A 16,960-nucleotide genomic window follows, 5' to 3' on the forward strand; every position below is an offset into this window, starting at 1 on the left:
TTCCCATTTTGTTGTTTTCCTCTATTTCTTTGCATTGATCGCTGAGGAAGGCTTTCTTATCTCTTCTTGCTATTCTTTGGAACTCTGCATTCAGATGCTTATATCTTTCCTTTTCTCCTTTGCTTTTCTCTTCTCTTCTTTTCACAACTATTTGTAAGGCCTCCTCAGACAACCATCTTGCATTTCTTTTCCATGGGGATGATCTTGATCCCTGTCTCCTGTACAATGTCACAAATCTCCATCCATAGTTCATCAGGCACTCTATCAGATCTAGTCCCTTAAATCTATTTCTCACTTCCACTATATAATCATAAGGGATTTGATTTAGGTCATGCCTGAATGGTCTAGTGGTTCTCCCTACTTTCTTCAATTTAAGTCTGAATTTGGCAGTAAGGAGTTCATGATCTGAGCCACAGTCAGCTTTCGGTCTTGTTTTTGCTGACTATATAGAGCTTTTCCATCTTTGGCTGCAAAGAATATAATCAATCGATTTCGGTGTTAGCCATCTGGTGATGTCCATGTGTAGAGTCTTCTCTTGTGTTGTTGGAAAAGGGTGTTTGCTATGACCAGTGCATTATCTTGGCAAAACTCTATTAGCCTTTGCCTTGCTTCATTCTGTACTCCAAGACCAAATTTGCCTGTTAATCCAGGTGCTTCTTGACTTCCTACTTTTGCATTCCAGTCCCCTATAATGAAAAAGACATCTTTTTGGGGTGTTAGTTCTAAAAGGTCTGGTAGGTCTTCATAGAACCGTTCAACTTCAGCTTCTTCAGCGTTACTGGTTGGGGCATAGACTTGGATTACTGTGATATTGAATGGTTTGTCTTGGAAACAAACAGAGATCATTCTGTCGTTTTTGAGATTGCATCCAAGTACTTCCTTTTGGACTCTTGTTAACCATTATGGCTACTCCATTTCTTCTAAGGGTTTCCTGCCCACAGTAGATATAATGGTCATCTGAGTTAAATTCACCCATTCCACTCCATTTTAGTTCACTGATTCCTAGAATGTCAACGTTCACTCTTGCCATCTCCTGTTTGACCATTTCCAATTTGCCTTGATTCTTGGACCTAACATTCCAGGTTCCTATGCAATATTGCTCTTTACAGCATTGGACCTTGCTTCTGTCCCCAGTCACATTCACAACTGGGTATAGGTTGCAAAAATTAAATGAGATGTATGCTTTTGAACTGTGGTGTTGGAGAAGACTCTTGAGAGTCCCTTGGACTGCAAGGAGATCCAACCAGTCCATCCTAAAGGAGATCAGTCCTGGGTGTTCAACGGAAGGACTGATGCTAAAGCTGAAACTTCAATACTTTGGCCACCTCATGCGAAGAGTTGAATCATTGGAAAAGACTCTGATGCTGAGAGGGATTGGGGGCAGGAGGAGAAGGGGACGATAGAGGATGAGATGGCTGGATGGCATCACTGACTCAATGGACATGAGTCTGAGTGTACTCTGGGAGTTGGTGATGGACAGGGAGGCCTGGCGTGCTGTGATTCATGGGGTTGCAAAGAGTCGGACATGACTGAGTGACTGATCTGATCTGATCTGATTATATATAATAAACACAGATACATTTCAGTGTCTCGTGTATATTCAGTGCTCTGTGAATCTAAGCTGAAAAATCCTGGCATGCAGGGCTTCCATGAGCTTACTTAGATGCACCTTCCCAATTTCTTCCGCTTTGAGCTCTTGTACTTTAAACCATTCTCAATAGCATATAATTTCCATAATGTGCAGATTTATTAAAAAATGTTGTACTGTCCAGCCAAATATGACTGCAAAGTCCTCTTTACATACATTTCTATTCTACAACACAACCCTGTTATGCACTCATGCTATAGGTTCTGAGGACCAAAAAGTAGTACCTTTACAATGGTCAAAATTCAATTTTACCGCATCAGATAAAGTCCACTGACTTCAACATTTAATTTTTTATCATTGTTTTTAATTTCTCCAAAATCTGTCATGTAATATATTAATTATACATTTCCTGCCATCACTCTTTAAGCCCTAAGTGGGCAGAACACTAATGGAATAAAATTTCTGATATTAACGAGCTTACATTCTAACCATAAAAAGTACAGTTCTATAAGTGCAATGTCAAAATAACACATTCTCAAGTTAGAAAATATATATGATAGAATATATGACAATAATTAGATACATGCTAGATGGAAATCTGAAAAAATGAATTATCAAAGTAGGAAAATCTTGAAAGATAACTGAAGGAAACTATTTGGGGGATGGAATTTAAAGTAACCTCTAAATAAGGACTGATGAACACGAGAAAAGAGGAGGGAATTATTGTAAAGTGTATGAATATGGCCAGAGGCAGGGATGAGCAAGTCTTATACTGTGGAATGAAAGTTGATATAATCTTCCAATTGTTATTTTCATAAGGTAAGTAAATACCTCCATTTGGATTCTCTACCAGTGTTTGCTTAAAACTAACAGGGGTTCTAAGTCATAAGTGAACCCTTAACATATGCTAACTATTTTAGAGAACTCTAGCCTGAAATGATATGTGATTAGGCCACACTAGGAATTTGCATTACAAAGACAAATACTGCCAATGTGGAAAAATATTTTACCCAAATCTTTGGAGGTGGAGAAAATTTAAATTATGATTAAAAAAGACATTTACATGTTTTGCTCTTTTGATTAATCCTCTCTGTCTTGTATGAATACCCACAATATGCAATGTACCATCTGGAAAAGTAAACACAGGAAAGCTGCAGGGTTAATGATTTATAAATCTCTTTATTCCAACAATCTCTGGTCTCCAAAGTGATATAAAATAGATATAGAATCAGCAGAACTTCTCTTTTCCAAATTTCTAACTTGTATTAACTAGTTTCTGTTTAAAACTTGGACTATATCTGCAATTCCCCAAAACATTGAGGTGGGAATATTTTAAGTTATTATTTAAATATGGAATAAAAATTATGGCAAATCATTTCATAGTCAATATTTTTTTTGTTGTTGCTTAAAATTATACTGGTAACCAATTTGTGTGATACTCTACTAACATGTACATCATTATTAAAAACACATGACAGTGTTGGATAAGAGAGAAAAATTCCATTTCTAATAATTGTCACTAAGAAAATCATTAGAAAAGAGATGAAATTTGAACTGGGACTGGGTAGGAAAAATAGCATGGTTGAAATTGGGAAGAACCTATCAGGCAGTAAAAATAGTGGTGAAAACATAGCTGTGAAAAACTTTCAAGGATTCCTCACAAATAAATTCAGCTAAGCTAGGAAGGCTCTCAAATATCAGTTGGTCCAAACTGCTAACAGACCAGCTATCCTTTGGTTTTACATTTAGAGGGTGAGTTTTGTTTGGCAGGGAACTTTGTTTTGAATGACATTTATCCTAAAATAACAATGATTTGTGAGGTGTTTGTTTTGTCCAAAGAAACTACACCAATTGTGCTATAAAATTATATATAAATATCTAAAAAATAAATGCAAAATATATTATTACTTATAATAAGATCATGAAATCTTCACTTAAGAATAGAAAAAACAAGAAGAGAGATGATTAAATCTTAAAATTTCTGATAATTTGTGAAAGAGTTCAGACAATTTTTTCTGTTGCTACATAACTATTTTAGATTGGGACATTGGGTAGAGAAGATCCCCTGGAGAAGGAAACGCCAATACAAATGGCAACCCACTCCAGTATTTTTGCCTGGGAAATCCCATGGGCAGAGGAGCCTGGCAGGCTACAGACCATGGGGTTGCAAGAGTGGTAAATAACTTCACAACTGAACAACAACAACTATATACTCCTAATTTAGAAAGTAATGCCTTGAGATAGAACTCAGGGAAAGAACAATTCCTAACTCAGATTTTTCATTCTGAATTAAACTTGGACAGATCTACTGTCAAACCTGACAATTAAGCTGTTAAAATAATTATATCAGTTAATGAAAGCATAAGTACGCACCAAAGCCATGATTTTTCCAGTAGTCATGTTTGGATGTGAGAGTTGGACCATAAAGAAGGCTGAGCAGCAAAGAATCGATGCTTTCTGAACTGTGGTGCTGGAGAAGACTCTTGAGAGTCCCTTGGACAGTAAGGAGATCAAACCAGTCAATCCTAAAGGAAATCAGTCTTGAATGTTCATTGGAAGGGCTGATGCTGAAGCTGAAGCTCCAATACTTTGTGCATCTGATAAGCAGAGCTGACTCACTGGAAAAGACTCTTGCTGGGAAATACAGGAGGGGAAGGGAGTGACAGAGGATGAGATGGTTGGATGGCATCATTGACTTAATAGACGTGAATCTGAGAAAATTTCAGGAGATAGTGAAGGACAGGTAAGCCTGGCGTGCTGCAGTCCATAGCGTTGCAAAGAGTTGGATGTGATTTAGCAACTAAATAATAGTAAGTATACATTGATCAGAAGGCTGTAAATTGTTGTTGTTTAGTCACCCAATCATGTCTGACTCTTTACGACCCCATGGACTGCACTACACCAGGCCTCCCTGTCTCTTACCCTCTCCTAGATTTTACCCAAGTTCATGTTCATTGCATTGGTGATGCCATCCATCCTCTGACTCCCTCTTCTTCTGCCCTCAATCTTTCCCAGCATCACAGATTTTCCAGTGAGTCAGCTGTTGGCATCAGATGACCAAAGTACATACTGGAGCTTCAGCATTGGTACTACTACCAACAGTATTCAGGGTTGATTTCCCCTAAGACTGATTGGGTTTATCTCCTTGCTGTCCAAGGGACTCTCAGCAGTCTTCTTCAGCATCACAGTTTGAAGGCATCAGTTCTTCTGTGCTCCGCCTTCTTTATAGTCCAGCCCTCACAACTGTACATGACCACTGGGAAGACCATAGCCTTGACTATATGGGACTTTTGCTGGCAGAGTGATGTCTATGTTTTCAACACACTATCTAGGTTTGTCATTGCTTTCCTGCCAAGAAGCAAATGTCTTCTACTTTTATGGCTGAGTCACCATCACAGTGATTTTAGAGCCCAAGAAGAGGAAATCTGTCACTATTTCCACATTTCCCCCCTCTATTTGCCATGAAGTAATGGGACAGGATCTTAGTTTTTGTTTTTTGTTTTTTTTTTAATATTTAGTTCTAAGCTGGCTCTTTCACTCTCCTCCTTCACCTGCATCAAGGGGCTCTTTAGTTCCTCTTCACATTCTGCCATTAGTTGTATCATCCACATAAGTGAGGTTGTTAATGTTTCTCCCATCAGTCTTGGTTCCAGCTTGTAACTCATTCAGCCTGGCATTTCTCATGATGTGCTCAGCATATAGATTAAACAAACAGAGTTACAGCAGACAGCCCTGTCATACTCCTTTTTCAATCCTGAACTGATCAGTTGTTCCATACAGGGTTCTAACTGTGGCTTCTTGACCTGCATACAGGTTTCTCAGGAGACAGGTAATATGGTCTCATATTCTCATCTCTTCAAGAGTTTTCCACAATTTATTATGATCCACACAGTCAAAGGCTTTGGCAAAGGTGATGAAACAGAAGTAGATGTTTTTTCTGGGACTCCCTACCTTTCTCTATGATCCAGTGAATGTTGGCCATTTGATCTGTGGTTCCTCTTCCTTTTCTAAATCCAGCTAGGACATCTGGAAGTTCTTGGCTCACATAATGCTGAAGCCTGCTGCTGCTGCTAAGTCGCTTCAGTCATGTCTGACTCTGGGCGACCCCATAGACAGCAGACCACCAGGCTCCCCCCATCCCTGGGATTCTCCAGGCAGGAACACTGGAATGGGTTGCCATTTCCTTCTCCAAGGCACGAAACTGAAAAGTGAAAGTGAAGTCGTGTCCAACTGCTAGTGACCCCATGGACTGCAGCCATGGAATCCCATCCATGGGATTTTCCAGGCAAGAGTACTGGAGTGGGGTGCCATTGCCTTCTTCAATGCTGAAGTCTAGCATTCGAGATTTTAAGCATGAACTTACAAGCATGGGCTCTACTGTGCTGTAGTTAGTGCTCAGTCATGTCCAACTCTTTGTGACCCCATGGACTATAGCCCACCAGGCTCCTCTGTCCATGGGGATTCTCTAGGCAAGAATACTAGAGTGAGCTGACATGCCCTCCTCCGGGGGATCTTTGAAACCCATGGATTGAACTCAGGTCTCCTACATTGCAGGTGGATTCTTTACCATCTGAGCCACCAGGAATACTAGATGGGAGATGAGTGCAATTGTCCTAAGGTTAACACATTATTTAGTACTACCCTTCTTGGGAATTGGGATGAGGACTGACCTTTTCTAGTCCTGTGGCCACTGCTGGGTCTTCCAGATTTGCTGACATATTGAATGCAACATCTTGATGGTAGCATCCTTTAGGGATTTGAATAGTTCTATTGGAATTAAATCACATCCACTAGCTTTGTTCACAGTGATGCTTCCTAAACCCCACTTGACTTCTCTCTCTGAATGTCTGGCTCTGGGTGGCTAACCACATCATCATAGTAATCTGGTTTACTTAGATCTTTTTTGTACAGTTCTTCGTGTATTCTTTCCATCTCTTCTTGATCTTGTCAGTGTCTACTAGGTCTCTACCATTTATGTCCTTTCTTGTGCCCATCTCTGGGCAAAGTGTTCCCTTGATATCTCTACTGTTCCCGAAGAGATCTCTAGTCTTTCCCCTTCTGTTGGTTTCTTCTAGTTTTATGCACTGTTCATTGAAGGACTTCTTGTCTCTCCATGCTGTTCTTTGGAAATCTGCATTTTGTTGGGTATGCCTTTCCCTTTCTCCCTTGTTTTTTGCTTCTCTTCTTTCTTTAATTATTTGTAAGGTCCCTTCATATAACATATTTGCCTTCTTGCTTTCCTTTTTCTTTGGGATGGTTTTGTTTGCTGCCTCCTGAACAAATTGCTAACTGACTTTAGTGCAGAATAGAAAGTGTGATAATAGGGCAGTGTTTTAGGAAGCTGGTTCTGCATGAGTGAGAATCCTCTCTTTTTGATTATTCAGGTATTTAGATAACACCCAGCATCTGGGATGGTCACAAAGAGTAGCTTTGTAAATGATGTTTTGTGTAGTTTGTCTACTATACAAATGCTTTTTTATTCTTCTTATTTCAAAACATTTGCTTGTATAATGAATCAATTGTCATATTTTAATCTGTAAAACTGAAAAATCGCCTCTCTTCCCTCTTCACTCACAACATATTGACATAATTATTATTTAGTACCTATCCATCCACAATACTTTCTATAAACATAATGCTTTCTATAAACATATAAAAGCTTATGTGTGCTTCTCCCTTTTTATCTGTTTTTCAATAAAATAGGATTATAAATATATTATTCTGTATATTCTTTCCTTGTTAACAATATGGCCCTCTTGTAAGGTCAATACATGTAGACCTAACCCATTTTTATTAGAGTCATGCTGTTTTGTAAAATGAATGCCCATGACTTCTTCCAATATTTATCCCCTGTAGTAGACTTCCTCATGTATTTACAGTCAAAGTGCAGTAATAATCATCCTTGTGTATACATTCTTAGATATTGATAACTTTATTTCATTTTTAGGTGACTAATTATGGGATTGCAGAAGCAAAGCAAAGGCATATTTTGATTTTATGATTATAGATAAAGCCATTTTACTATCAAAGGAACTGTTTGCAGAAATTTACATTTATACCAATGATCTATTATGGTGTTTCTTTCCCTGTACTTTTTTTCATAACTGAATAAAGGCAATATTTTTCACTTTTTTCAATGAGAAAGAACATTATATGATTGTTCTGTTTTGTGATTGCCCATCTACTAATGAACTTGAACAACTTTCATATATTTATTTGACATCTGCATTTAATTTCTTGTATATTCTCTGTTCAAATTTATTGTCCATTTTTCTGATTGATATCCTATTAATAAATCTTCAGGTCTTTGTAAATAATTAACATTTTGTCAATTTTATGTGATATCAATATTTAAATTTTTAAAAATCTTCTATTTTTGATTAGTCATACACACCTCCTAATTATAATGTCATCTAATTTCTCAGGGTTTTTTATCTGCTTTGATTTTACTCTATGTTGTATCAACTTAGTGCTATTTTCTCCCCACAGAAATATGTAAAATTTTCCTTCAAATGTTTTATACTAGCATCTGGGATGGTCACAAAGAGCAGCTTTGTAAATGATGTTTTGTGTAGTTTGTCTACTATACAAGTGCTTTTTTCTTCTTTACTCTTATTTCAAAGTATTTGCTTGTATAATGAGTCAATTGTCATATTTTAATCTGTAAAACTGAAAAATCACCTCTCTTCCGTCTTTACTCACAACATATTGACATAATTATTATTATTTAGTACCTATCTAGCACAGTACTAAATACATTTAAATAGGACCTATTTAAATGCTATAACACACCTGATTGTATCTGTGTGTGTGTGTGTTTCTTGTGAAATGTGATGTGGCATATTTTTACACTCTTTGAATAACTATACCAATTAGGACTCTGGCATGAAAACGAAGACACAAACAGGGTAAAAGTTTTAGTAAAAGGACTATTTATAAGTATGAGGCAAGACTAAGGGAAGGTAAATAATGAAAGACTTTTTAAAATTTTCTTCTAATATTTGAAAGGACTGGAAGGGCCAAGAAGGCAAGAGGAGAGAATGGTTACCAGAAGCCTATAGGAAGTAGGCACCTAAAAGAAATCACATCCTTCAGGAGAGGGATGACACCAACACGCAGTCCACAGGGAGATAGAGAGAGGAGTAAATACACTAACCTTACCTAACCTTACTGTCCTTTTACTCTAAGTCACGCTTTTTGATGCCTCTCTCTGGGTAAAATCTACAAGAAAGACATGACCGAGCAACTAATCAACCAAATGCAGTTCGAGGGTGGAAAGAGGATTCAACATGGCAGCCATTAGTCACATACTGCGGCTGAAATCTGAATTGAAATGTACTTCCAACATAAAAGACATCAGGTCTTCCAGGTGGTGCTAGAGGTACAGAACTCGCCTGCTAATGCAGGAGACATACGAGAGACAGATTTGATCTCATGACAACCCACTCCAGTATTCTTGCCTGGAGAATCCCATGGACAGAGGAGACTTGGTGGGCTACAGTCCTTAGGGTCACTAAGAATCTGACACGAAGTATACACACATAAAAGAGGTACTAATGTCAAAGAATGGATAGGAAAAACAAAAAGAATAAGAGATATCTAACAATTTGTGTTTACATTCATTGCACATTGAAATAGTATAATAATGTTGTTCAGTTGCTCAGTCATGTCTGACTATTTGTGACCCCATGGACTGCAGCATGACAAGCTTCCCTATCCTTCACTATCTGCTGGAGTTTGCCCAGACTCACATCCATTGAATCAGTGATGCCATCCAACCATCTCATCCTCTATTGCCCACTTCTTCTCTTGCCCCCAATCTTTCCCAGCAACAGAGTCTTTTCCAATGAGTTAGCTCTTCACATCAGGTGCACAAAGTACTGGTGCTTAAACTTTAGCATAGATCCATCCAATGAATATTCATGGTTGATTTTCTTTAGGATTGAGTGGTTTGATCTCCTTGCAGTCCAAGGGAATCTCAAGAGTCTTCTCCAGCACCACAATTCAGAAAGCATCAATTCTTTGGTGCTCAGCCTTCTTTATTGTCCAAATCACATCTGTACATGACTAGAAAAATCTTAGCTTTGACTATACAGACCTTTGCTGGCAAAGTGATGATGTCTTTGCTTTTTAATATGCTGTCTAGGTTGTTTTTTCTGTATGTGTGGTTTTTTTTTACACAATCAGCAAAAACAATGCAATACTACTGAGCTATAAAAAGAATGAAATCTTGCCATTTCAACATGAATAGACTTAAAGGGTACTATGCCAACTGATATGTCAGACAGAGAAAGACAAATGCCATGTGATTTCACTTGTATGTGAAATCTAAAAGACAAAACAAACAAATAACAGGACAAAAACAGACTCTTAGATACTGAAAACTGGCAGTGGCCAGAGAGAAGGGAGGTAGGGGGATTGGCCAAATAAGTGAACAGGATCAAAAGGTGGAAAAGAAAGTCATTCAGTCGTGTCCGACTCTTTGTGACCCCATGGACTGTATAGTCCTTGCAATTCTCCAGGTCAGAATACTGGAGTGGGTAGTCTTTCCCTTCTCCAGGGGATTTTCTCAACTCAGGGATCGAACCCAGGTCTTCCACATTGCAGGCAGATTCTTTACCAGCTGAGCCACCAGGGAAGCTCAAGAAGGGATAGGGTAGCCTATCCCTTCTTCAGTGGATCTTCCTGACCCAGGAATCAAACCAGGGTCTCCTGCATTTCAGGCAGATTCTTTACTGACTGGAGCTCTCAGGGAAGACCAAGAGGTAACAAACTTCCAGTTAAAATATAAATAAGTCACAGGGACATAATATATAGAATAAGGAAGATAACCAACAGTATTGTAATAACTGTTATGGTGAAAATTAGTAATCAGAATTATTGTGATCATTTCATAATGAATAAACATTGAATCACTAAGTTGTACACTTAAAACTAATATAATACTGTAAGTCAAATGTATTTCAAGGAAAGGAAATGGCAAAGTATATATGTATTTTTGGAAGGAAATATCATTTTTATAATGCTAATTGATGCCATCTAGTGAAATGATCTCCACGTATCAAAACCTTGCTTAATGCTCTTCCATAATATAGATTTCTTCATATTAGGTTTTATATCTTTCTTATTAAATTCACTTCTAGGTATTTTATAGTTTTTTGGCCATTATTATTTTTTTCATTTCCATTTTTGACTTATATCAATATTATTGTTTGAATAAAGAAACTATCTAAGTTTATAGATTTATTTTGCTTTCATACATCAAAGTATTAATTTTCCTTGTATATTTTAAAAGCACAGGCATGTTTTCTGCATTCTAAGTTAATTTTCTTTCACTCATGTTATGATATACTTAAGTTATGTTAGATAAAACACCTAATGTATGAAAGGGCTGTACATGTGAAACTAATATTTTAAGTCAATTACGCTTATAATATTGATTAGTAATGCTGATTAGTGATGATGACAGTAATCATCCTTATTTTAATCCACAATTTAATGATAATAACTTTATAATTCACTCTTTAGGATGATATTTGCTATTGATGGTGGTTTAGTCACTAAGCTGTGTCCGACTCTTGTGACCTCACAGACTGTAGCCTTCCAGGCTCCTCTTCCCATGGGGTTCTCCAAGCAAGGATACTGGAGTGGGTTGCCATTCTCTTCTCCAGGGGATCTTTCTTACCTAGGGACTGAATCCAGGTCTCCTGCACTGCAGGAAGTTTCTTTACCAACTGAGTTACCAGGGAAGCCCACAAGGATATTTGCTATTATTTGAGGATAAATAAGTATAATCAGGTATAGGTAGTTTCCTGCAAGTTCTATTTTAGTTACAGTACTTTTTCACAATAAATTTTTATTCTTCTTTAACTTATGGATATATTCTTTACTGGAGAATAAAATGGCAACCCACTCTAGTATTCTTGCCTGGGAAATCCCATGGACAGAGGAGCCTGGTGAGCTACAGTCCATGGGGTCAGAAGAGTCAGTCACAACTTAGCAACTAAACCACCATGACTACCAAATTCTTTACTTAATAAGTTGTTAGGTGTTATTTTACTTTAAATATGTTCATTGTATGTTTTTATTAATTTATTTTTGGTTGAAGGATAATTGCTTTATAGAATTTTGCTGTTTTCTGTCAAACCTCAACATGAATCAGCCATAGGTATACATATATCCCCTCCCTTTTGAAAGATTATATAACATAGAACTATATTGGCATTCCTAGAATAATACCAACTTTTTTTGGTATCCTTTTATTTAAATGTATAATTTGTTGACATTTTATTTAGAATTTTCCCATCTGTATTCATAAATAAATTTGGTCTACGTTTTTGTACCATGTTTTTCAGGTTTGAGTGAGACAATTCATGATAACCTGTCAAAATACCTGGGGAAATTTCCAGATTTTTCTTTGGTATAGGATTATTAGAATTATAAATCATCTTTCAAATCAATTCTTATGCAATCTGAAGGACCTATAGTTCTTAGCCTGCCTAAGTTTGGCACTTTTTCAGTTGTAATCAGTCATGAAACTCCAAGTGATACTAATTTTTGTTAAAAGTCATTTATATTTTCTATAGTTTAAATCTAAAGAGTTATTCACAACATTATATTGTAGCTTTCTAGAGTTATACATAAATTGAGCTAAAATGTTCATTCTTAATGTTGTTTTTGTTTATAGCTATTAATCATATATAATCTTTCCACTTTCTTATTTCATTAATTTCTATTTTTTTTTTTAATATATGTTCCTAGTTAGATGTTCTTTATTAAAGTGTTCCTAGTCCCTTTCAATTTGGGGAGCTTATTTTTATTTTACTAATTGCATAGCAATAATAATTTGGTCACAAGTTTAATTTCTTTTTTAATTAAAACATATTTAAAGCTACAGAGACTCTTCTGAGTATAGCCCTGTTTGAGCTCCTACTGACTATATTTACCCAGTCCAGTGCTCTTGCCTGGAGAATCCCATGGACAGGGGAGCCTGGCAGGCTGCAGTCCACGGGGTCTTAAGGAGTTGGACACAACTGAGAGACTTCCACTCTCACCTTTAGAGTGTGTCACTCGAGGCTCCCGTTTACAACTCAGTGTTCTGGTGCTTTGTTGCTCTTTGATGCCTTAATGTATATAAAATTTTAAAATGTATCTGCTTTTGCCCTTTGTTCTTATGGGAGTATCAGCCTGTATATCTGGTTCTCCCCTGGGTATCTACAGTCAGTCCTAGTTATTTTACAAGTTAGAGTGCCAAGTAGGTGACAGAAAGTGCAAATGAAAAACACTGATTTAATTGGCCATTTTCTCTGACTCCCCTCCATTTTATTACTAAATTTTTCCAAATACCAAATTATACTTTTTATTTCTGAATGTTTATGTTTGAAATTATGCAGACACATTTATATTTAATTCAACTCACAATTTTGACATTTTCCCAAGTTGAGTGAATGCTACTTAGAAAATCCTGGTAATAAAAACTTTCATTTTGCCACTAGCTCATATGGAGTGTTCTCATAGAGCTGTAAATGAACTCAATATTCATTATGCAAATGTAGAAACCCAGACAAAATTAAAAGGGTTCGGCTTTGTGGCATCATTTCAGGATCTAATTTTGAGGTTTCAGTCCTCTTGTCTAAGATAACTGTGGGTGTCACATTAAGTTGCTCTTAATAAATAAATAAAACATTTCAAACAGAAATTGCATTGAAAGGGTTATGGCCTAAAGCAAGGAAGGGTGACACGGAGATGACACTAGGAACTGATGGTCACTTCATCTAACACAACTCCACGTCTCAAGGCAACTTTAACAGTCCATTTCATCTTATTTGGTTCTGTGATCAACTCTCAGCCCTCCATTTTTTAAGGGCCAATCATCTGTTCTTACCAGCTTCTTCCTGATAAACTAGGAGTTATACATTCTTATCTATTTAAATTTTTGAGAGATAGGTCAAACAAGGGAATTTTCCTAAAGTGTTTAGCACAAAACTAAATCTAGATACTATTTCTAGCTCTGCCGCTAAAAGAAGCGGTACATCTTCAAATAGTTAACTTCATCTTTCAGGATATTGACTTTATCCTTGATCAAATTGTAGTAATAGTAATAATAATGAGAGGGGAGATGGATGGACCAGATAATCTGATTGAAAACTAAAATCTTAGAAATTAAGATGGAAAGAATATTCAGTTCAGTTCAGTTCAGTCGCTCAGTCGTGTCCAACTCTTTGAGACCCCATGAATCAGAGCACGCCAGGCCTCCCTGTCCATCACCAACTCCTAGAGTTCACTCAAACTCACGTCCATTGAGTCGGTGATGCCATCCAGCCATCTCATCCTCTGTCGTCCCCTTCTCCTCTCGCCCCCAATCCCTTCCAGCATCAGAGTCTTTTCCAATGAGTCAACTCTTCGCATGAGGTGGCCAAAGTACTGGAGTTTCAGCTTTAGCATCATTTCTTCCAAAGAAATCCCGGGGCTGATCTCCTTCAGAATGGACTGGTTGGATCTCCTTGCAGTCCAAGGGACTCTCAAGAGTCTTCTCCAACACCACAGTTCAAAAGCATCAATTCTTCGGCGCTCAGCTTTCTAAAGAATATTAAAGACATTCTAATTCAGTTTTTATCTTCTGCTGGGTGAACTGACGCAAGGTAAAATAAAATAACATTTCACAGGAACTAGTTAGTGAATAGGTTCCAATTTTCAGGAATTCAATTTCTCACTTTTTTAATATGACATTTTCATTTCTGAGCACACTTATTTAAGCTCCAAAAATATATGCATGATTCCACATTCTTTTCTAGCAACATAAAAATGCCCAAAGCGATCCAAAGGAATCTGCAAGATAATTGGCAGCTATATTTGAAAATACACCTGAAGCTCTTTGTGAGCGAAATAAGTTAATCAAACAAAAAACATTTCTGGTTTATGGACAATATGTGGAGAATTCTATATTTTCTCTTTTTTTTTTCATTTAATGGTGTTTAACTATTAAGAGAGACAGTAAGTTCTCAATGGAAAGAAATAAGTAAGTACACATTGTAACAAGATGACCCTGAATATAGTTTAACAAACCTAAAAGATTTTACAAATGAAGGTCAACCTCAGAAAAGGAAACATTAATTTTTACCAACTATTTTTATAATTTAAGAAATAAGTCAATGAACAAAGAATAACATTCAACTTTATACTTATAAAATTGCTTTATATATGTAATATTATTTGATTTTCTACCAATCTACCTATGAGAGGGTAGATATTGCTGTTGCCTTTGCCATTTTTATTATTGTTGTTGTCAGACATAAAATTTATCTGCATTTTTTCAATGGGAATTTTGCTTCTACCTTTGTAGTATCACCATGAAAATATGGGACCATCTAAAATTGGCTCACAACACCTAAGTAAGCCTAAATCTTTAGAGAGAGCTGCAATTACTTTGATGAGGTTGTCTATCTACCCATCCAGCCTGTCTTCACAGGATTAAACACAAAAGCAGTTATTTCCCTAATGCCTTCTGCTAATCTCAAGGCAGTGTTTTCAAATGAGAAGGAAAAGGTCATCATTTTTCTTACAAGCTGTTTTAAAAGTATTACCATAAAAATAATTGCAATTTCAATACAAAGATATGTTTGGTAGAACTAGCAAATGCCCAAGGCTGGCATTACATCAAGGTGCTCAGAGAATTTCGTATGCATCTCACAGTTTCTATCACTAGCTTTGCATGCCTAATTCCCTCAAATCCAGCTGGGGAAAAAAAAAAATCTCCCTTTTCTCTGTTGGGTATTGAGACCTTGAGATAAAACCAAAGTCAACTGCTGGCCTAAGCCATTGGCAGGTCCCTGAAGAAGTCTGAGTCTGCCAGGCAAAATTAGAGGGAGCTTTTCCAGATCTCACTCCTGGGATTATTTTAACAAATAGCCATTTTCACTCTGCCATGCCTCATATGATACCTACAGCAACACTGAGGAGTGTTTGAACCCATGTGTCACAGCCATAAGAGAGCAGAATGGTTTTACTGACATATTTTCCCCCTAGCCTTAAAGACTGTTTTCAAGCATCTTTTATAAGGATCCTGGGCAGTTGTCTTGAAAATTAAATCAGATAAAATGAATTTACCATAAATCAGGGGAGATGTTGGTGAGACCTTAGGAAGAATGTCTTAGTTGCCTGTAATATAACAGAAGCGAGTGAGTGGTGAAGGCTGAAAATCGTCAAGAATGAAAGACACAGTATCCATTTCATGGTAAGCCTGAAGGTAGGGCGTGTATGAAATAGTGTTTTCAAGTTTTAATCTGAGAAGTCACAGTTCATTTCGGTTATTAACTCTCAGCCTGTGTGTGTTCGATCACTTAATCATGTCCAACTCTTTTGCGACCCCATGGACTGTAGCCCAGCAGGCTCCTCTGTCCACAGGATTTGCCAGAAGAGAATAATAGAGTGGGTTGCCGTTTCCTTCTCCAGGGGGAGCTTCCTGATCCAGGGATCAAACCAGCATCTCCTGAGTCTAATGCATTGAAGAAGGATTCTTTACCAACTGAGCCACTGGGGAAGCTCTAATTCTCAGCAGACTGGCAAGGAAACAGGCTCAAAGAAAAGCCTATTCAGAGAATCGTTTATTTTGTATACTAGAAAGCAAATTTCCCTGCTTTTACAGAGTGGAGTTTATGATCTTGTTCTTAAATGCATCCCTCAAGTTCAGTCTATCCCAGATGTTCAAAACATATTAGTTGAAGAAAGTTATAAAGGAATTAAGCATTGTGCTCTGTTTTATGGTTGTTTTTGTTTAGTTCCTCTAGCCATGTCTGCCTCTTTGCTATTTTATGGTAGTGGTATCTCAGTTCGAAAAAGATGACTGTTTTGTCCAAGTTTATATGCAAACCTTGAAGCTGTCTCTGATGATGATAATGATGAAGAAAAAAAAGGAGGAGGAGAAGGAGGAAGTGGAAGAAGAAGATAGGAAGAGAGGAAGGAGGAAAGGGAAGGAGAGGGGAAAGACAAAGAGAAAGGAAGAGAAAGAAGAAAATAATAATCATGCTAAAGCAGACCAGTGCATGAAGGCCCACCAGAGAGTCTCCAAGTCAAACCTCCTATAACACAGGCCTGGGGCCTGAAGATAACTCTTCTATTCTTTGCTCAGTTTCTTTCTAACCTAGCCATGCAGCACAGTCTGGTATGGGAAATCATTCCTTCCTGAATCTTGCTTTATTGAGACCCAACATCTCATTAGCCCATCAAGTTGGTCACTTACCTTCACTGATGTTTTCCCCCTTTTCCCCTAAAGAAATAATAACCAGCTCCTTATTTACACTTCTTGTAAAAAAAAACAGCTTATGCTTAGATACCACACCAGCTTGCTGTATGTGAAGTGTATGTATTTTTGAC

This window comes from Bos javanicus, chromosome 26 (assembly GCF_032452875.1).
Source record: "Bos javanicus breed banteng chromosome 26, ARS-OSU_banteng_1.0, whole genome shotgun sequence".
In the NCBI taxonomy this organism is placed as follows: Eukaryota; Metazoa; Chordata; class Mammalia; order Artiodactyla; family Bovidae; genus Bos; species Bos javanicus.